Below are 21,199 nucleotides of genomic sequence, written 5' to 3'. Positions count from 1 at the left end.
ATTAGCCCAAGCACTTGGTGCCAGCATCACCAGGACATTTAAGTTCCCCTTTCAGACACACAGGCACCCTTCTTAAAAAATTTTTTTTGGTACCCAGAAAGACTTGAAAGGACAGCATTTGGAGTTCACATGTGAGGTTGGTAGAGCCTATAGTCAGAAATCTTTGCATTTTATGTAAGCAGGTGAACTTGGTGGTAATTATAGCTATAGTTGAATGTTTGTTGTTTGTGGACAGCAGAAGCTCTGTGGCACAGGAGAGAAATGTTGTGATAGTTGAATTTCAGTTACCAGTATTATGTAAACTCCTCACAGATGCGAATGTAAACAGTGGAGTTCTAATAAGAAGCTACTATTGGTCATTGTGGAGGTCAGTTGTGGGTTATATTTCAGGGTCAATAATCTGGCTTTAAAATGACAGTCAGTGGAGTAATAATTACTTGTGAGTTTGTTTTTCTTTCTGCCTTCTTCAGGTCAAAGCCCTGCTGATTTTTTAATGATCATTGTTCTCTCTTCTTCCTTTTTCCTACCTACCCCCTTTGTGTGCTTTTCCTTACGCCATGCTCTTCTCTTTCCTCTTCTCCAGACTCTTTAGTTGAAAACGTTAACAGGATTGCCCTGTTGATAAGAACTCGTTTTCAAAGTGGTTCAGTCCAAAAGCTTACGTGGTTTTTAGAGATTGGTCTTCTTGGACCACATTTCTCTTTGCCAGCCATGGGAAATGGTGCCAGCCTATTCCTTGGCTCTTTTCCAAGTGTGTCAACAGCCAGTTGGTTCCCAGTTCACCAAGAACAGAATAATCTTGGGTAAATATGGCCGTTGGAAAAGTAGCAAATATTGGTGTTGGCAATTAGTCTTTTATGTGTCTGCTCCCTTCAGTTTAGTGGGCAAAATAGGAACTACATCAGAGGGCATGGCATCAAACACCACATCTGGTTAAAGAACATTGGTAGAAATATATAATTCATACTTTTAATAGTCAGCGTCATTTCTGTCCCTCTTTTCCTGTCCCCCTCTCTCCCTCTTTCTCTGAATAAGTCTGAATATTCCCTTAGCACTGAATTTGACTTGCTTGAGCAAGAGCATCTGGACTTTAGCTTATTGGCATTTAGGCCAGATAATTCTTTGTTGTGGGTCTCTCCTGTACATTGGAGTATGTTAAGCAGTACCTTTGACCTCTATTAATCAGATGCCAGTTGTGACAATCAGAAATGTCTCCAAATAAAACCAGATGTCCCCCGAGGGACAGAATCACCCTGGCTGAGGACCACTGGCTTAAGCCATTTCTCCCCAAAGTGGTAGTGTGTAAGCCCTTCAGAGTTTGGTGGTTTGTGTGTGTGGGTGTAGGCGTGAAGGTTGTGTCTTTTAACCTTGATTCATTCCTTGAGATTCACCTTCAGCTGTACCCATCAAGTGTACGGTGTGGGTCTCACGGAAGTAAGGGAGGTTGCTGATTATCAAATCAACTTTATTGACTGTTAGCTTTCAGAGCAGGTATTAGCTATTTTCTTTTCCCGGCTTATTGCCATCCCTCTGCTGGTTTTAAAAGGGGGATGCCAGTCACCCTGAGGGTGCTCGGGAGATGAGCCTGACACCTGGCACCTTTCTGTTAGTTGATCCTTCAATTGAGCAACAAAGCATGACAGTAGTCCGTTGCCTATCAGGCCTGCGAAATCAGTCAAACTTACTTTGTGTCATCAGAGGGAAAGTGCCGACCTTCGATGTCAAGGTGACACACTGTTTGGGTCGATGTAGTTCCTGGATCTTCTCAAGTGTGACTGCATGTGCCCACAGCCAGCCAGTCTTGCTTCTTAAAAGACTTAAAAGACTATCCCTATGGACCTGTCAGTCTCTCTTTTAAAACCTTACACATCTTCCTCATTTAAACACATCATTTTGAGTTTGTTGCAGTAATGCCATCGCACTAATACAATTATGTTAAAAACATTGTATGTTACCTTCCTATTGTCTCTTGATTGGAAATTGCAAACATCTGCAGAAGTAGAACAACTAACATGAGCACCATGTACCTATCACACAGCCTCAATAATTATTAATACTGATAATCAATACTTTCTCCATTTGATTACTTTGAAATAAATCTTCAACATCACATTTTAGCTGAACCCATTAACCACCCAGCCCCCCAATTGACCTTTAAGTCTTGTTAAGGCCTTGCCTTTCAGTCTTCATAACCACACCCTGACCAAGGTGTGGTTTCCCCAGATACTGTGCCCCTCTTAACGTTTTTTATTCACCCTGATTGCTCCCCTTACCTGCTCTTTGACCTCACTGAAACCTCCCTATCGAAACTCTTCCTTGTCCTCCCTCTCTGTTAGGCTCCCCTGCTTTCACTTATTTATGCCTCATCCTCTGAGGGACCCGAGCTCCAAGTGCCCTTCGCCGCACCCCTCAGGAATGAAAGCCACATGACCTCCTTAGAGGACACCTTTTAGGGACCGATGCCCACACACATTCTCCTCCACTACCTTGGTTCGGTCCTCGTCCCACGTGACATCCTGTTAGAGGCCCCTGGCCCACACCTGCTCAGGTTCCTCTGGGCAGTGCATAGACGCTCATCTCACTGTAAGCGTCCTTACGCCACATTTCCTCCGCACCCACGTTCATAGAGTTCATAGGGAGCCTCCTTCCAGCTCACATGGAAAACAGCTGCCATGTGCCCAGCTTCTCCTCTCTCCCTGCAGTGTTAGTCTAAGGCAGTGGTTGGAAAACTCATTAGTCAACAGAGCAGCAAACCGCGGCTTATGAGCTGCATGTGGCTTTCAAGCCTCAGTTTGCCGACCACTGGTCTAAGGGAAGAGCTCTTAGGTGGAAAAATCTCCCCCAAGCCTCCTTTCTCCAGAAACCTGACTCCTTCCTGGGTCATTGTTTCTCCTTCCTTCATCTACAGTTTGCTCAAATCCCTGAATCTTGTTTAAACAAAACCAGCCTTCTGCAAAACCATAGAGGTTTTATTAACCCTTTTTACAAACGAGGATACAAGGCTTAGAAGGGAAGCGGCCTCCGGGCTCAGAACCACTTGGTTGGGAAAGCAGGGTGGGAGTGCGCTGCCTGGCTCTGCACCCAGACCCTTAACCTTTGGTCAAGGGCCCGGGGAGGACACAGCCTTCTTCCAGGCCCCTCCTCTGGCTGGCCGGCGTGAAGAAAGGAGTTTTGGGACTGAATGTCACGGAAGTGACTGTCATGTGAGTCATTTGACCTTTAAACTGCTCAACTGTCCACTCCTGGATACTTTGGAGGCCATCTCTCTTCCCATCTCAACGGTGGACTCTTTGGGCCCCTTCAGTTTCCTGTCCCACAGAGCACCGTTCATGGTTGGTGCTTACAATTCCTCACTCACCTAGACGTTTTCAGTGTTTCACCTAAATGTGGTGAAAGACTTTTAAAAAATACGATTATTGTGTGTGTGTGTGTGTAATTAACACGACATTTTTGTTTAATTGAGGTGTAATCATTGCTCATAAGAACTTTATTTTGTATATATTTGAATATTTCTGAAATCAGGATCCATCAACACTATATTATATTACAATGTGGTTTATAATCCATGGTGTTTTATAATAGAAGAAATATGTGGTTGTAGATGTAAAATGATTATACTATTATAGATCCTAATCTTAACTGTGCCATGGAAATAGTTCTGTTTTACCCGTTTCCCCTGCAAATGGTTCTTCTTTCTAAAAATGTACAGATGCAGTTTCCTTTAGCCTTTTGTTACCCTTGGCCCCCATTTTCTACAAATAGGGAGTGAGCCCACCAGAAAATTGAGGAATCTGGAGTCTTGGTCTAGTGTTTCTGAAAGGAATGACCAGTTATTTGGTTTCTAATTTTGGGGGCTAACACACTTTTGTGAAATCCAATAAAAATAAGATATCTGGGAAAAAGACACACAAAATATAAAGACTTTAAAAAATTTGATCATCATAAGTAACTTTGTCAAATTGCTATACAGTTTTCCAAATGGTTGCTTGCAGTTTCCGTACTTGCATTTTTGCAGACCAATCGGAAACTGCCTGTGGGCAGCACACCCTTTGGGTAGCACTGGGCCAGATAATGGAGGTTTTACTTCATCAGTTTTCATGGAGTCATTTTTTATTTTTATTTTTATTTTTTAACCAAAGTCTTCTCCCTTATTCTGATCCCTGCTGACTTTTAGGAAAAGGCAGCTGGGAAGCACCCTGAAGTCCACTATCCCTCAGAAGTCAGGTGTAATGTTTGTTTGGCTTTCCCTTTTTCAAAAGTCATTGTTGAATGCTCAGTTTATCATATGCTCATTATTTCATCCACCGGAAACTGATAGAAGGCAGGTGAACTGCTCTCCTCCTAGTGTGCGGAGTAGGCCCCACCCTCCTTCCTCTTGTAGCAGAAATGTGGGTTTGAATATTTTCTCAGCTGCATAATGAAATTCTAACACCTAAGGTTGTAACAGCCAGAAGAAGTGTTATCACATTCTGATTATGAGATTAAAAATATGGATTGGGGCCTTGGCTAGTGTGGGTCAGTGGTTAGAGAATCAGCCTATGCACTGAGTGGTTGCAGGTTCGATTCCTGGTCAGGGGGACATGTTCCTGGGTTGCATTTCACTCCATGCCCTGGTCGGGGCATGTGAAAAGCAATGAAAAAACAAACAAACAAAACATACACACAAAAAACAAACAAACAAACAAAAAAAACTTCCAGTGAAGATTAATTTAAAAAACAACAACAAAAAATAGAAAAAAATATGATTTTTTAATAGCCCAGCAGTTAAACATTTTGACTCAATCTGAAGGGGTCTATCTAGTGGTTATGTGATGTTTTATGCTCAAGGTAGCCATGAGTGTCTTACTGGAACATTAAAATTAAATATTTAAATCTTAATGGAATTGGCAGGAACCATTAGAAGAGGCATACAGAATAATTCAAAAAAGAAGTCCAAGTGGATTTTAGCTCTAGGGTTATGCTCAAATAGCTCCAGGTGTGGTGCGTTGACATCAAACACATTTAGGCTGTTGTGGAAAGGAATTAGAATCTGAAGAAGCATCATATTGGAACTAAATTTATGAGACACATATTTTATATTCCCTAGTAGCTACATTTTAAAAAGATGAATCATTTTAATATAGTTTTCAAAGTGTGAAAATTTCAAAATTTAAAAGATATAATTGAGGTATTTTACTTTTTTTTTTTTTTTGTATCAAGTCTTTGAAATCTGTGGACGTGGCACTCTTTGCATATCTCCATTCGGATTAGCCACGTTTCAAGTGCTCACCGGTCACACATGGCTGGTGGCTTTCTCGTTGGGTAGGACGGACATAGAGAACTCAAGTCCACAGTGAGGTAGGTAGTTCGAACAATTCCCAAGTAGCTTTCTATTTGAATTATGACTTGACCCAAAATAATTTTAAATGATTTCATGGTTACCTTAGCAAGGACCCCAGTGGACGCTCTGGAAAGTCATCCCCTCCCCTCAGGCCTCTGGCCACCTGCATTTCCTTTTTCTTTTTAATACAAGGGTAATAGGGAGGAGACCTGTTCCCAAAGAAGACTTTGCTATTTGAATATATATATTTATTCATTCTGTTTTTGAAAAAGAGCGGGTGGAGTCAGTTACTTTGGGTAGTGAAGCTGGTGCTGGGAATGACATGGAAATTGAACAGGGAAGTAGAAAGTCCTAGTCATGCCCAAGCAAACCAGCTGGGGAGCCTCAGAGTCCTCAGGCCCCTGTTTCTCCCTGAAGCAGAGGTCTCAGGGATGGGCGGGCAGCGTCCTGCCTGCAGCCAGCCAGCTCCTGTGCTGCCAGGAATCCTAGCACAGCCCTGCTGAGTCGGTTCTGGGTCACCTGAGTTGTGTACAACGGGAAACAAAGAGATGGAAGTGGTCGTAACTTTATTGGATAGAGTCAGAACTTTACCTTTTCTAAGTGGAAGCAGCTTTATTACACATTTTCTGATTAAAAATATTAGCCTCATAACATATTTATATTGAAACTAGAGGCCCAATGCACGGAATTTGTGCAAGACTAGGCCTTCGCAGCCTCGGCGGCTGCCTCGATCCCTCCTGGCAGCTGAGGGTTGGGGTGGGGGGATTACTGCCTGGATCCCTCCCTCGCAGCTCCAGGGGCTGCCTCGATCCCATGGCTGCAGCCCCCTCTTCATCCCAGAAGGACGTCTGGAAGGACGTCCAGTCTCACTAGCATATTACACTTTTATTATTATAGATGGTATACTCTCTGGTATTTGCTTCAAAATAATCTCCAGTGAAGACCAGGGAAGAAGGAAGAGAGAGGCCTAGATGAAGTAAGCCTGGTTATCATTGAAGCTGGATAAGTACTTTAAGGTTCATTGTAATGTTCCCTATGTTTTGTACATATCTGAACTTTTTAAAAGAACGTTTGAAGTATTGATAGGGTGAAGGAAGTTGTGAAGCCGAGTTGCGAAACCCTATCACCTGAAGGCAACGTGGCCATTAACTAGAAAGCCTTCTTTTAAAGCCACGTCTTGGCTATCTCATACTGTGAACATGTCTAGAAGGAACACAGGGAAGGAATGTCTCACCTTGCTCTCACCGCGATTTTATTCCAGCTAGAGAGCCGAATGATCACACATGGGGAGGAGAAAAAGGTCGGTTTCTGTTGCAGGCACATTTTACCCAGGTCTTAAGCTGAAGTTAGGGAGGTGTTCCAGCCTTTTATGGGGTGAAGTGAGGCTCAGAGGACCCGCATTGCCCACGTCCGCCCAGCTGGAGTGTAAGGGGACCAGCATGCTACTCGCCTGGGGTGAGCCAGCAGTAGGCTCTGTGCTGGGCGGTTGAGTATGCCCTATCTGTTGTGGTCTAGAGCCCTGTGGAACCAGCATTAGAAGGAATACAACATGACAACATGAATTGCCAGGAAAATTCAGAGAATGGCAAAGAAGGGGCAAGGGAGGCTGCTTGAAAAGGGGAAACTTGTAATGACAGGCCAGGGACAGGAAGAAGGAGGCATATGGCTAAGGGGAAGTAAAATCCCAAAATGTCCTGAGAGGAGGAGGAAGTGTCAGTGACAAAAGGACTGTTTGTTGGGTGGGTAGGGGATTCAGTTTTGGATGAAATGGATCAAAACTATTGCCTGGGTGGGGAAAGAGAAGAAGGATTTAGCCTTTTGGAAAAACATACCAGGTGGCAATTTATGAAGACAAGATTGCACATCGTAAGAAATACTAAGGCAGCAAAATTGCTCTTGAAAGAGGGGCTTTGAAGGATACACTAGCTGCTAATCAGAATCAAGTGATGATAGGTCCTTATTTATAAGAAAATAAGTCCCTGATTTGCACATTATGTATACCTGAGTAGCTCATTTGTTCTTGATTAGCCAAACCATCTTCCCACATGACCCCGTGTTTTTGTTTGTGACATCTGTTTTAGGTTGCCCAGAGTCTGATAACATTTCCTGGTGCTCCTGGACTCTTTCTTTCCATTGCCTTTAAATGGTCATGTGTTAGTTCACAGCTCTCAGGCAGCCAGGCTCCGGGGGCTGGAGGAAGGAGCCCTGGTGTACACTCACAGGGGGTTAGCATGTCTCCTTAGCAGGATGCCTGCTCCCTCTCCTGGCTGCAGTCCCGGGGCACTCCATTACAGGTGGTGTATTTCCCACTGGCCAGGAAAACCAGGAGGTTCACCCCTTGAGGGAGTCATATTCTCTCCGCGTGATCTTCAGCTGGATAGTTTCTTTCTCTGTAGGAAGCAGTTCTCCAGGTACTGGCATGGGGGAGTAGCCTTCAAACTCAAGGTGGAGGTGGCAGTGAGAATAGAAGGGGAGGACGTGACTTCTCAAGGTTGTTCTAGCAGGTTGGAGGTCTGCATGGGCAGCGGCTGTCCAACCTGATGCTGGTATATGCAAGTGATGGTTCTAGCTGGCCAGGAGGACCTCAGGCCCTCCATCGCTGCTTCCTAGAGTTAAGCCCACCTTGTCTCACTCAGAGCTTCTCCCCAGGTTCTGCCCTGCTGTGGACAGGGCCCCATGAGAGGTTCTTTGGTTTTGGTGCCTGGGAGGCATCTGCATTGCTGTCTCCCTCCCTCCCTCCCTCCCTCCCTCCCTCTCTCTCTTTTACTTTTTTTGGTTTGTTTTTAGAGAGAGAAAAGGAGAGGTGCAGAAACTTCCATGTGAGAGCAGAACGCCTGCCTTCTGCATGCCTCCTACTGGGGGATCAAGCTCACAACCCTGACTGTGCCCTGACTGGGCATCAAACCAGTAACCTTTTGGTGCACAGGATGACGCCCAACCAACTGAGCCACACTGGCCCGTATTCACCCTTCACTTCTTGCTCATGTTTTTTGTTTGTTTTTAATGGAATTTTTAACTTTCTGTTTGTTTATAATTTTTAAAGACTTTGTTTTTAAAGCAGTTTTAGATTCAAAACAAAATTGAGCAGAAAGTACGGACAGTTCCCATACACCCATTCTCCAGACATGCAAAACCTCCGCACTGTCCACATTCCACACCTAAGTGGTGCATTTGCTACAGTTGATGAACTTGCATTGACACAGCATCATCATGCAGTCTGCAGTTTACAATGTGGCTCACACCTAGTGTTGCACATTACTGTTTACATGGGTTTGGACAAATGCGTCATGACATTTATGCATAAAGGCCATTTTAGGCATGGGAGACTAGAGGTCAAAGGCCACTGCAGGGGAAGAGCTCAGAGGGTGCAGGGTTCAAGGAGGAGTGCTGGCTCTGTGGTGCTGGAGCACAAGATGCTGGGGCAGGGCAGGTGGGAAGTAAGGTAGCAGTCCTGGATATCCTTGGGAGTCACGGATACAACTCAGCTGACTTCCTAGCCTGTTTACTCCAGTGGTGGAGGGAGCTGCCACACAGCTGGGGCTGGGCAGGAATGCTGCAATAGATGGAAATGTAGCCCAAGCAAAGCTTGGGGACTGCAAATAGGAACACCCTGGCCACTACCTGCTTTGTGGGAGGCATGGTGGTGGGGAAAATCTATCTCATTAACTTTTCCGCATGACCAAGGTAGAATTAGAGCAGTGTTTCCTTGTTGTTCTCACCCCCTTCCTTTAAAACAAACAAACAACTATTGCAAATTTTTCTAAAATGTGTTGTCAGATTTTCATAGCGAATTGAGTATTTTCATAGTGAATTGAGTTTAGCACAAAAACATTTTTTTATTGGTTCATTTGACGATGTTGCTACATCTCAGGGGTTTTATTTATTTTTTATTTTTATTTTATTTTTTTGTTAACCCTCACCTGAGGACATTTTTTCCATTGCTTTTCAGAGAGTGGAAAGGAGGGAGGGAGAGGGAAATAGAGGAGAAAGAGAAATATCCATTGGATTGCCTCTGGCATGCATCCCGTCCTTGGCCGGGGATCAAACCTGTGACCCTTAGGTGCAAGGGCCAGCACTCTAACCACTCATTGACACTAGCCAGGGCTCTTAGGGTCATTTAAGCATTATGCTCAGAATATTGAAATTAATGGTATAGATTACTTCTTAATATCTGTATTCCATGCTCAGTTGCCTTTTGCAGCAAACTGGTGATAAAAGCTTATTTGTGTATAGTTGCTTTCTAGAAGATAAATGTGTTTCTTCTTCCTTCTCCCAAAGGAAAATTGCTGTGTAGTTCTGATTAATTGAAATTCCTAGTCTTTTGAATGTTAGTTAATTTGGCCTTTATTGAAAATAATTGGCTGAAATAATGTACTGAATATGGTACTAGGTCTAGAGACAGAAATTTTCTTCTAAACCAGAAGTCATAAGAAGAAATACCTTTGAGTGTGTGTGTGGTGGGGGTGGTGGTGGTGGTGGTGGTGGTGGTGGAGTTGCAAAGGATGGGAGTGAAATAGGAAAAATAAAACTTTTTGAGGAAAAGAAAGATGAATTGCTATATAATGAGCATTTCAAAGTCAACTTAAAATATAGGACTGTAGAATATATATTTTGGCCAGTTTATAAAATGAGTTAATGATACACCTACATAAACTTATTTATTGATCCCTTTAGTCACATCTTCAAGTATTTGTGGGGCATTCTTGTACCCACACTGCTTAAGGGCTGGGGCTGTCCTGTACTAAATACAGTGCCTATTCTTATGAATCTTACATTCTAGTCTAGGGGTGTCGAACTCAATCAGAGAAGGGGCCAAAATCTAAAATCCAGCCTAAATCGCGGGCCGAATGGTTTACTGAACAGTCATAAACTGTCATTGTGATGGAAACGCAGCGGAGTGCAGTGATGACAGCGCGGTGCGGGCCACATTGCAAGGCCTGGCGGGATGGATTTGGCCTGCGGGCCTTGTGTTTGACACATGTGTTCTAGTCGCCCACATTACTAATTGCATTTTATTATAGGTGTGTTTAAAATGTTGAGGGAAGGGAAATGGGGGTATAGAACAAGGAGGAATTAACGGCATCTCTGTTTTCCCAGTTGTAAAAAACATATAAAGACTGAGCGAGGTAAAGTGGTTTAGTTCTATCATTGTCCTCCTAGTAAAGTAGTTCGTGCTAGTTTGCATTAACATTGCACCACTAATTGATCTCTTAGGGGCCGTGGGCTTAGTTATGTAATTGTGTGTGTTGTGGGACAAAGTGAGCCTTCAGTACTCCTGCACAAAAGAACTAATTATGACATTATTTTTTTTCAAAGTGATGTGTGGGGTACTTGTCCTAAGACATAGACCCTGAAAGTAAAGAAATCTGTACAAATAAGACAGGAGCATTTCCCATATTTATTAAGAGTTTATTTTTTTTATTTTTATTCTGCCTGTAACACCTCCTACTTCCCCCTTTGCTGGAGTGCAGCCTTGAGAGGACTGCAGAGGGGTCCCTGGAGCTCTCCTGGCCCGGCACAGGCTGAGGTGGCATGTTACTTCTCAAACCCTCCGAAGGCCTTGGGCGCTGGTGCTTCAAGCTTGTGCTTTGTTGAGCTTCCTTGTGGCCTAGTCCCCAGCACCGAGCTTCTAGCTGGGAAGTCAGGAAACGGAAGCCAGGAAATGAGAATGGGATGTTTCCCTTTGGAACCAGAGAGCTTCAGCCCTCAAGGAGCTGGATTGCAATCATTCAGCTGCACTTTCAATGGGAAATTTCTCAAAGTTTCTAAGAAAATAGAGAAGACAAATCCTTGGCAAATGATAGAAGTTGGAGAAAGTTGGGAGAATTTTGTTTTGAAAATTCTCTTCCTGCCCAAACCAGTTTGGCTCAGTGGCTAGAGCATCAGCCTGTGGACTGAAAGGTCATGTACTTTGGTTGCGGGCACATCCCCAGTGGGGGGTGTGCAAGAGGCAGCTGATCGATGATTCTCTCTCATGGACGTTTCTAACTTTCTATCCCTCTCTCTTCCTCTTTGTAAAAAGTCAATAAAATATATTTTTAAAAATTCTCTTCCTATCTTTATTTTAGCCACTGAATCACTGGCTGGTCTATTTCTTATTAGATTTTATGATTTTGAGTGATTAGTAATATGTCAAATGTTAATGATAACTTCAAGCTAACAATGGTATACTTGGCTTATTGATTTAGCTATCGGGTCTAGTAATAATTAATGTCGTTTTTAAACATTCGTTTAAAATCTTGCTTGGCGTTGACTTGTATTGACATAACCTTCAAACACGTGGTATCTACAGAACGTGTGAAGTGCAATTAACAAGTTTTGCTTGAAAAAGTTTGTGTTTGGTTTGGTTTTTGTTGCAAAACTAGGGCTAAGAAGATGGCGGATGAAGAGCATATTCGGCACTGCATGCTTTACGAGTTCCAATTAGGAAGAAAAGCAAGTGAGGCTGCAAAAAACATCTGTAGTGCTCTTGGTCAAGATGCAGTTAGCGCCAGAAAATGCCAGCGTTGGTTTGAGAAATTTCGCGAGGGAAATGTTTCGTTAGATGACAAGAGTGGTCGAGGCCGTGTGTCCAATTTTGATCAAGAAGCTCTTCAAGCTCTTTTGGTGCAAAATCCTCAAATTACCCAACAAGAGCTTGCGACAACTTTAAATTGTTCACAAAAAACAATTTCCAATCAATTGCGTGCACTTGGCAAAGTCCAAAAGTTTGGAAAATGGGTTCCTCATGAGTTGACCGACAACAACCGTAATCAAAGAGTCACAATTTGCAGTTCGCTCCTCTCTCGTCAAAACCGTTTGCCGTTTTTAGAGCAAATTGTTACCGGAGATGAACAATGGGTGCTGTATGTTAATTTGAAAAGGCGGCCTCAATGGATGGAGAAAAATGAGGCTCCGCAGCCCATGCCAAAACCTGACTTGCATGCGAAAAAAGTGATGTTGTGTGTTTGGTGGAATTTTAAAGGAATTCTTCATTATGAACTTTTACCATCTAACCAAACCATTACAAGTGCAGTGTATAGTGCCCAGTTGGAAAGGTTAGCCCAAGCTTTAAGAGAAAAAGAACCCGCGCTGATTAATTGGAAGGGCGTAATTCTTCACCACGATAACGCACGACCGCATACTGCAAGAATCACTGCTGAAAAACTGCGCCAGTTGGAATGGGAAGTTCTCCCTCAACCTGCATATTCTCCTGATATTGCCCTTCCCGATTACCATTTGTTTCGTTCTTTGCAAAACTTTCTTCTTGGAAAAAAATTTAATAATGAAGAATGCCTCAAAAATGCATTGACCGAATTTTTTGCATCAAAATCACAAGACTTTTACAACAGAGGGATTAAAATGCTTCCTGAGCGTTGGGCACAAGTAGTAGAAAACAACGGCAACTATATTGTTGATTAAATTTTGTTGTATTGTTTAAATAAATTCGATTTAAAAAAGTATTAGAAAACGACATTAATTATTACTAGACCTAATTTAGTGGATTTTTTTTTCTGCTTTAACTGGCCTTATGTTATAAAAGCACTGTTGTTAACTCTGGGCAGCAAAATCCCTTGAGATGATGCCCACGTGGGCCCATTTTCTGATTTTTATGCTTGAGCACATGGTGTTAGGGCAAAGCTCGAATGTGGTGTTGCACCCTTCCTGCCTTTTGAAGAAATCTTAGGACAAATGTGTCCTCGGTCGCTTAGGACCTGTACCACCCAGTGAGATTTCAGCCGCATGCATCAGGCAGGCCCTTTGTACCTCCAGACCCCCTTGCTGCCTCGGGTTCCCTTCAACGTGGCCCCTCATTCCTGTGGGGATCATGCTAAGTGAAGTGTGGAAATCAAGAGTCCATAACACCCTCACTGTGAGGAAGTGCCTTGTGTGATCTTAATCACGTTATTGAATGTGTTTCCCCCCCTCTTTAATGTGGTTAAGATGATAGTTAATAGTAGATGTACCATTTATAGAACACTTACCTGGCTCCAGACACTGTGTTAAGAACTTGACCTATACTATTTCATTTCACATCTGAAATAGCTGAATATTACCATCTCTGTTCTCGTGGCAAGTGTTCTGGGACTCTGAGAAGTGTGTTTAAGCTTCCTAAGCAAGTAGGTGGTGACCTGGGATTCAGAAGTAAATTCCTGCCCTAATGTCCTGCTGTTGATGACAGGTGTTTTAGCCAATAGCTTTTGGTGCTTTTTGGTCACATTTATCTATGCTTCTTGAAATACTCCAGAAAAGGTACAACGTGGGAGCTGCCAAATGATTTATTCTTTGATGATCCGGAGAAGGCTACTCTAATTTAAAACAAGGTTCCTTTAAATAACAAACTCCTGGCACCTTCTATTTAATTGGGAGGGTCTTATCCATGTTTAAACTAAGCATTGTAAGTAGTTAACTGTTCCCCACAGGGACATATTCTGTCCCCAGGTTTGTAGGCAACAAACAATGGGCTGCTCCATCCCTGCTCCCACTGACCTAGAGCTCAAGCAAGACCCTGCTTGACTATTGAGCACTCTTCATCGTTTTAGGTACATTATCTCCTTTAATCATCACACCAGTCCTTTTGCTGGGCATTGCTATAGAGGAGGAGATTGAGGTACAGAGAGGTTAAGGCACCCTGAGACCAAATGACTGGTAAATGAGAGAACCAGGATCAATCACTTTACTTTTAACCACTGTGTTATTGCCTCCCCTAACAGCAATGTTTTGTCTCATAAACCCTAATACATCTCAGCCTCAAATACGGACTTGGCTGGCTCCCCATTCACCCATTGAGAAAGATCCCCTTGCACTGAGGAGGGGTCAGAACAGAGTGCTGTGGTTGGCCCTGGTAGCTCGGTGGGTTGTCTGAGTTATGATCCGGAGACAGAGATACTTTAAGCCTCATAGATTGCTCCTCTCTGAAATTGGATAGTGGTTCTTATCCACTGTCTGTCACCATGGAGGGAAATTTTGAGGGGCAGGGAGAGGCCCTAGGAGGTGACAGGGGATTAACTAGATTCGTACTTTACATCAATACACCTAGAGAGGGATTTGTACATCTACAAGGGATTATGGTTCTTTAACAAGGTTTGTAATTATGGTGTTATGAGGATTCATGTATGACATGGAACTTTGGAACCTTTAAAAATAGGACAATGTGAAAAATATATTTGTTTGCTGGAGAGATATACAAGATAAGGGGCCCATTATGGGAATACATTTCTGTATTTTATAGTCCAAATAGAAATTAAAAAGCTTTTCACATATAAATATAACCTAATAGAAAGAAATGTGTGGAGTGATTAAGAATATTATAATGGAGAATATTTTAACCATAGAAATGGTTCATCTGGACAAGTATGTCCCTTTTGTTCTTATTTTTCAAATACTCTTTTCATCAGTTCTTATTAGCCAAGAAGAAGTTTGCCTGTCTCTTGAAATAGTCTTTTGCCTTTGTTATTCTAGCTTTGTGCTTCTTGCTTCAATTACTTCATCTGTAGTTGTAAACAGTACTTGACATTATAAATCTTCATTAATGTGATTATGGGATCTATTCATCTGTTTTCAAATGGGGTGGAATGCTTGAGAAGGTGGAAAATAAAACGCAGCACTGTATTACTGATTCTTCTTTGGTCACAAGTAACAAATTAACTTGAGCTAGTTTCAGTAAAAAGAGAATTATAATGAGGATACAGTTATGTCTTAGGAACTCAGAGGCAATGCTGACGTGGCCCTGGGGAGTGAACAGGACCGCAGATCAGGAAGGGAACTCTGTAATCAGCGTTCACCCCAAGCACATGTGTGACACAAACCTCACTAAAATAAGAGAAAAGCTGACAGAGAAGGAAAATAGAAATCTATGTAGTTTATCACTTTACATTTGAGTGTGAGATTTAAAAATAGCTCAATCTTATTCTTTGGAAAAAAATTTAGGTTCATTACGTGAAATTCTACAGAATAAACAAACTAAAAATTCCCTAAAATTCTGATAATCAGGGCTAATCATAACTATTTTTGATGAACATTCTTCTAGACGTCCAGGAAAACACACACACACACACACACACACACACACACACACACACACACACTCTCACACAGTCTCACGCACACATACATACACCTGCACAAATGGAATCAACTGTTTATAGTCATTTGCCTGTTTTATTCACTGAAAAGTATATCATAGATGCCTTTTCATAACAATACATACAGACCTCCATGATTTTCAGTGTCTTTGTAGTTTACTTAACATGTCTATTTGTGGACCTTTAGGGCATTTATTCATTTATTTTCTCAAAATTATGAACAATTCTATTTATAACCATTTTTCTACTTACACAATAATCTACTTTGAGTAACTTATTTAGAAATAGGATTGCTGGATCATAGAGTATGCTATTTTACATGCTGACATAATTACTTAAGTGGCTACATTATGAGATATGTCTATAACATTGGCTATTGTCAATCTTGGGTAAATGTCAGTTTGATAGGTGCTAAATAAGTCTAAATGTTCTAGAGTTGAATTTTTTTATTATTAGTATACACCGAGTGGCCATTTATTATGATCTCTAAATGCATAATAAATTTGGCCACTCGTGTGTGTGTGTGTGTGTGTGTGTGTGTGTGTGTATGTGTATATATATATATATATTTATATATGAGGCCTGGTGCATGAATTCAGGGGTCCGGCCAACCTGGCCAGGGGGAGGGGACATGGGTGGTTGGCCAGCCTGCCTGCTGGTTGAACTCCTGGTTGAGGGTTCAATTTTCATATTAGCCTTTTATTATATAGGATATACACTGAGTGGCCAGATTATTATGTGTTTAGAAATTATAATAATCTGGCCACTCAGTGTAGTTGAGTAAACTTTCTTATAGAAAGTTTTAAAATTTGCTTTATCCATTTTGAGGAGAATATTAATTTACTTACTGGTTTTTAAAACATTTTTGCATAAGAATAGCAATCTTTTATAAATTTCTTATATATCTATTTTACCTAATGTCTTATTTTACTTTTGATCAAAATATTGGTGTTCGTTCTCATTTTTACTTTTGATTTGTTTTTGCCATTCATATATTTGAGATATTAAAAAATTGTACTCAACCAAATATCTCAGTCCTGTAATAGTTTCAGATTTTGATATCATAATGTCATGTTGAAAAAGAAAAAGGCCCTTTCTAACCCTGTATTATAAAACCATTCATCTGTGTATTCTTCTAGTATTCATCTAATTCTATTTTGAGCTTATGTTTATCATAAGTAGGAAGAGAGATCTATATTTTTCCTTCCTCCTAAAGAGCAAACCAACACCATTTATCAACTAGTCTCACATGTCTACCTACACAGATCTGATTATATAGGGACAGTTGGTTCTATATCTGGATGTTTACTGTTTCATTGATCCATCTGTATGCTCTCCCTCAGACTGCGCTTGTTAGCTATGGCTGGCTCATTTTGTTGATTCCTACAATTGATTACCGTGCTTCTTTGCTTCCAATTGGGTTTCTGTGGAATAAGGTGTTAAATAGTCAGTTTTCAGTTCCTCTCAGAACTGGGGATGAAGTGGGAACAGTTGAAGCAATGAAGGGCCCCTTCACAAATGTGTTACAAGAACTAAGTAGGAAAAAAGTGAGCAAGACAAGAAGAGCTCGTGTAGGTTAATGTGCAATGTCTGAGATTTTTGTGTTAAACCTTGGTGTGGGGGCAGGCAGGGCAATGTATGTAGCTGGTCTTTGTTTAAATTCAAAGCCATTAAGCATTTCTACTACAGGGAAGAAAATAATGTGTTTTGCCTCTTTGCCAACAGTAACATAATTTTGTTCTTTGAAATAAGTGTCTTGGGACCTCGATTCCCTGTTGGTCAAGAATATTCCCAGCCCATGTGTTGCAGCGGAAATTCATTGTTTCCTGAGTTATTTCCCTTCATGATTAGTGAGGGGGGGAAATGACCAAATGTATAGATTGAGATTTTTCTCCCCAAACACTGACGTCTGTAACATTACTTGATTCTGATGGCTTTTATTATTATTTCAGTTATTGCTGCTGAAGGCTTCTCTGATGCTTCAGGACATATTCAGGGAACGTGACGCTCCATAAGCTAACAATTCAGGTGAGTCCTTTAAAAAAGACACAGCCTTTTATTCTTACTCACTGGCTACCCCTGGCATTGGTAAAGGTTGATGAAGTGTTAAAACATCGTCACGTATACTCTCTTGTTTGATTTTTAGCAGGGTTCTGTGAGGCCGGAGTGTGCTTGCCTGGTCTGACTACTTCCTTTTCAATTTAATACCCTACCTGGTAGTTGGTTAGTGGGGTAATGGTGGGCGGTTATAAGAGGGGTTGTGTAGCTGGTTTTTTACTTTATTGTATGAATTCTCATTCATATATGTTTGCTTCATCCCCCCCGTTTTTTTTTTTTTAAATGCTGGATAAGGAAATAATGTAGAAACTTCCAATAGTGTTTGCACTGAAACTGCACGGTATGGAGCTCTCCAGGGATGGCATGCAATTGCTCTAGCATGAGCTAAAGTGAGCTTTGGTTACAGAGGGTTGGTTTTTCCCTTTGTTTGTCCTGGTTGTGGCTGCATGGTCTCAGGCAGTGTGTAGGAGATAGCGAGGGCAGGGAAGGAAGCCATCTCCTGTGGGTCCTGGGCAGGCCTCAACCGAAGTCTGCCAGGTGAAAAGGATTGGCCTCAACTCTCAAAGCCTGTGTCACGGCACACCACATGTGCCAGTTCTGTACTTGACCCAATGCACAGCTGAGGACAGATTACTTAATGCCGCTGGTCTCCATAAATTGTACAGGCTGGCCCAGCCTAGTTGTTCCCATGCTTATATATTTTGTAGAATAGGAAAAAAAAATTCAGGATCAATGTTTACTGAATTTGGGGTGGCTGTGTATAAACATAGTGATTATGAAAGCTGAATGAGTACATGAGGGCTTACTACAAATGTGCATACTGTTCTGTTTTGTGTTTAAAATTTTTCATAATTAAAAGGTTTATTTTAATTTAAAAATAAGTACCATCTACTAGCATCATTTCATGAGAGAAATATTTTGATACTAAAAAAGTAGGCTGTCATAAATTTGTCTTTAGGTGGTATGCATTTAGCATGATGAAAATGCCCTTCTCTTCCTGCCTCTTTGTCCAGTCTCTGCTGACCAGTTAGCTTTGAACTAGCCAGAACTGGCCTGAGGACTGGCATTTGGGGAACATTGGGGCATATGACTGCTAAGGAGTCTTCTCTAATTTGAAAACGGTACCATTCTTCTGAAACTGGAAAGGGATCCACTGTAGTTATATATATCAGCTATTTCCAGAAAATGCTGCGACAGCTAGCATGCTGGAACTAAGAGAGGCCAGAGGTCAAGCAGAAGAGGAGGGATTGTTCTGTTGGGAAACCCTAATAAAAGTGGCTTATTCATGTGAACATTAAATTTAGCTGCGAGCCACCTTGTAGTCGATGTAAAAATGAAAATCGACAGCAAAGAATAGAGAATCTTTCCTTTATAGCATTGCAGGCCTCCTCTGGTGAGGTGGTGTTTCACATATTCGTGTCTGCCTGTGGGGTGGGAGTGTTGAGAGCTCCGGATGAGGTGGGCTGAATGTCCATCTCTAGAGAGACCCATCCAAAGCCAAGTGCAAGGTGTTGGGGTGCAGCCGTGGAGGTCACAGGCAGGATTTGGGAGACAGGGTGAAGGGCAGAGGAAAGGAGCTGTCCTGCCTCGGGATCCTCTGTGGATGTCCTTTGGGAACCTGCAGAAGGTGGTGGGTGGTTTGGTCTGGCTAAAGGGCTTGGGCACGGTGTATAGGAAACACATACATAAGCCTTTCCCAAGTTTTTAGATCTGAAAGGAGCATGTTGGCGGATTTCTATGCTGTGGGTCTGTACAGAACTGAAAACTGGCCTTACCATGTATTTCTCTCTGGCGATGTGTGTGAGCTGTAGGGTGGGTGGAGGACAGAGGTGATTATGGGCTAAATGATTACGATGGTAAAATGATGGGAGGAAGGAGCAACCATACCTCCTATTCCAAAATGCCTGCCCAATCCAGGCTGCTTCTGAAAGTTCTGTAACGTTCTACCAGGGTCTGCATGATCGGAATATAGTGGTTCAGTCCTTTAGAATTTCTCCCTGAATGATTTCTGGTGTTTGTTTGTTTTATGTGCCTGTTTTCTGGGGAACTCACATGAAATTTGGCAGACTTAACTGGTTGCTTTCCCTCTATCAATCAACTCTGGGTTCACTCTCTATATGCTTCCGTTGTGTTGCTCCTCTATTCTCCCCCAGGGATATTTATCTCACTACCCTTTTTTTGGAAGAAATTATGTTAACAACAGAAACATTTGTCTTAAAATTATAGGAATATAAGAGATTACCTGAAATCTTGACTTTTCTGAAAGTGTCTACAGACATGAATAAATGCTAGCTAGAGCTTTTATTTTGACATAAACCAGAGGGAAGGAATTGCTTTAAGGGATTTGAACCAGTCCAAGTCTGAATAAAATTTAATGAATGAACAATGTAATCTATCAATCATGTTCAGAGCCTTTCAGAAGGCCAGGCCATGCTTGGTAAGATCTTGTAGTGATGAGCAATTATGAATTTGAGACAGCCATGCTTCGGGAGAATAAACATGATGCTTTAAAGGATTGCGTGTCTGCATATGAGGGAGTGTATGCATGAATAAGTAGAAGGAGGTGGGGGAATATGATAAATGACTTGTTTTGCCTTTTACTTAATGACTTGTGGCATAGTCCAGATTTGAAAATAAATGCAATATTCTGAACTTATCTTCATATTCCTTGCAGGCTTGAAAGAAAAATATTTAAAACACAATTTTAAATGAAAAACATTGTTTTTGGCTCTCTGGGAATTTTTAGTTCCCACTGTGTTTAGGGAAGCTCTTGACTCCATAAAAACTTAAAGCACCATCTACAAAGCTGTTTGTCATTCTGTATCGGTCACTTAAAGGCAGTGGCGTCAGTAAAGATAAGTTGTTCCTTGCTTACTTTTCTCCATAAAAAATGCAATCCGTAATGCACTGGTGTCTTCCTCCCATGTTCCATTAGCTGAATTCTTTGGCTTGCCCTCCCACTGCTGGCTCTCTGAGTGGCTGAGAGTCCTAATTAGCACCGTGCTAATTAGCATCATCTCCTTGATCAGGGTTCCCGGACATGTGCCAGGTCCTCACTCTGCTGTCTGTGCTTAGTAAATGTTTCAGAACAACAACAATAACACTTTCCAGATTGTTTCTCATAATTAAACTTATCCATGGGCATAAGAAGAAGTTGTTTCCTTGAGCTTTTTAGGGTGATTATACTTACCGTATTTTCTGGCGTATAAGACGACTTTTAAATGAAAAAGAGCCTGCTCAGATTGGCCAGAGTCAGAGAGGCGGTCTATTAAAAAAAAAGAACTGGTGTTGCCTCAGAAATGGGGAGTAGTTATATACAGCAAATATAGGCCTAAACCTATGTTTTAACTGTAAAATTAGGGGGGTCGTCTTATATGCCGGAAAATACGGTACCAGTTACTTTTTTTCCAATGTTACCTCCTGAAGAACTCAAGAGTTGAGCCTTTTCTATCTAACAATGATTGGATTTCATAGACTCAAATGTTCTGGAATGCTCGTGCCTGCATTTAACTGTTCTACTATGGAATGCAAAACTTTCGGAACTATTCTCCCCCCCCCCCCCCCCCCCCATGAAGTCTCATATTCTGAGAATCTATAATAGAATGATCACCAGAGGCATTTTATTCTGTTTACAACAAGTCGGAATTAGACAGCTTCTCAGAACCATAAAATGGCTTGTGCACTTGTAGAGTTTAAACATGACTGGACTAAGATTAAAATAAAGTAAACACACTGGAAGTCCAGCTGCAGGGGTCTT

At 41.8% G+C, this 21,199-nt stretch overlaps 1 protein-coding gene across 6 annotated transcripts in view; it reads left to right on the top strand.

The window, feature by feature from the left end:
- Positions 1–21,199, top strand: part of TLN2 (talin 2) — a 401,618-nt gene that overhangs the window by 155,717 nt on the left and 224,702 nt on the right. For 5 of the 6 annotated variants that reach the window (XM_036440039.2, XM_036440034.2, XM_036439998.2 and 2 more), the window contains one exon: positions 17,337–17,412. The gene's annotated coding sequence lies outside the window, so the exon portion shown is untranslated. Of the gene's footprint in view, positions 1–4,201; positions 4,220–17,336; positions 17,413–21,199 lie in introns of those variants that run through there. The other variant, XM_036440007.2, reaches the window with a different exon arrangement.

Source organism: Pipistrellus kuhlii, unplaced genomic scaffold, assembly GCF_014108245.1.
Source record: "Pipistrellus kuhlii isolate mPipKuh1 unplaced genomic scaffold, mPipKuh1.p scaffold_m20_p_1, whole genome shotgun sequence".
NCBI classification, from domain to species: Eukaryota; Metazoa; Chordata; class Mammalia; order Chiroptera; family Vespertilionidae; genus Pipistrellus; species Pipistrellus kuhlii.
This window is presented reverse-complemented; position numbering and strand designations above follow the sequence as displayed.